This window comes from Meleagris gallopavo, chromosome 1 (genome assembly GCF_000146605.3).
Source record: "Meleagris gallopavo isolate NT-WF06-2002-E0010 breed Aviagen turkey brand Nicholas breeding stock chromosome 1, Turkey_5.1, whole genome shotgun sequence".
Lineage (NCBI taxonomy): Eukaryota > Metazoa > Chordata > Aves > Galliformes > Phasianidae > Meleagris > Meleagris gallopavo.
This window is the reverse complement of record NC_015011.2, coordinates 8,608,851-8,610,208: the sequence shown is the minus strand read 5'-3', so window position 1 is coordinate 8,610,208 and position 1,358 is coordinate 8,608,851.

Sequence of the window (1,358 nt, the reverse complement as noted above, 5' to 3'; positions counted from 1 at the left end):
TTTGTCTGTTTATTTTATTATATATATATATATATATAAATATATATATACTTAGTTTTTTGTGGTTTATTTAATACATGGTTGAAATCAGAACAATGCACAGGGCAGATCTGAAGGACAAAATTATTTTACTGCTGTCTAAATTTCTTCTGTATCTATAACTAAAATTATTTAAAACGATAATTAACTTGTGGTTTTCCTTTTTAGATTTTGGGGATTTTGTCTTTTCTTAAAGAGCTTTTAATATGCTGCTGGAATATGCTATTCAGTATTAATAAAATAAAAGAAAAATAAAACAATTCTTTAATTATCTATTGTGTGAACCGCTCCCAGAAAGGAGTGGTACATCCACCATTTGAAAACCTTGAGGAGAAAAAAAAAATAATAATATTTTTGTAATTTAAATAAATGAACTTTTGCTTAAATCAGATGCACTAGATCTTCCTGGGTGAAAATTCAGCGTGCACTGCAGTTAAACTACTTTTTATGGATAAAGTTTACATACACTGTAATGTTTGATGTTATCTGCCATTACCTGTAACGGCGATATATCGGCTTGCTCCTGCAGACACTCGCATAGAGAGGAGTAACTTTACTCGTCCAGTAGTCCGTGGGAATACAGTTGTGACTGATGTGGGTGTTTGCTGGAGGAAGCTGTGTGTAAGGAACCAGAAAAGAGATGCTGGTTGCCCTTTCACGGCCTTGTAAGTCTAATAAGATTGCATTTCTACCGCACAAGTAGTGACCAACAACCAAATTCGGTTCTTTGCTACCGGTATAGCGAATTTGTTGCCAATCCAATGCGTGTGAACAGCAGCACCTGCTACTGATGAAAAAGTGCCATGCCTTCTTCCTAGCTCTATCTGATTATATTCAATGCCATCTCAATTTAAAACAAAGCCCTATATGAACAATATCAGGTGGTGCACTCTTGTCTCTCATCCCCAACTTAAATGCTTCTTTATGTAGAGCCCTGGGATGGAAAGGACTAGCCTCTAGTGATGCAAAAAAGTTTCCTTCTTATAGCACATGCACTTATAAATAAATGATCTATACTTTTCTCACATGTTTTTACTACTGCTGGGGCCTTCCTACACCCTTTGAGGGCTATTTTGTACTACTTGCAGCAATTTTGCGTATTCAAAGTATCATCTCACGTACGTTATATATTATATATATGTACATATATATATAATATGAGATCATCATTTGGATTGTTTAGACTGTTTCACTAATTTTTCCTCATTGTACCCATCGTATAAATTTCCAAAGCTTTGTTAGATGCCCCAGTGTGTCCTGCAGGTTTACCGGTCCGCTGAGAGCAGTGACGTCTCTGGTCCTCGGGCAGTGTAACTCGG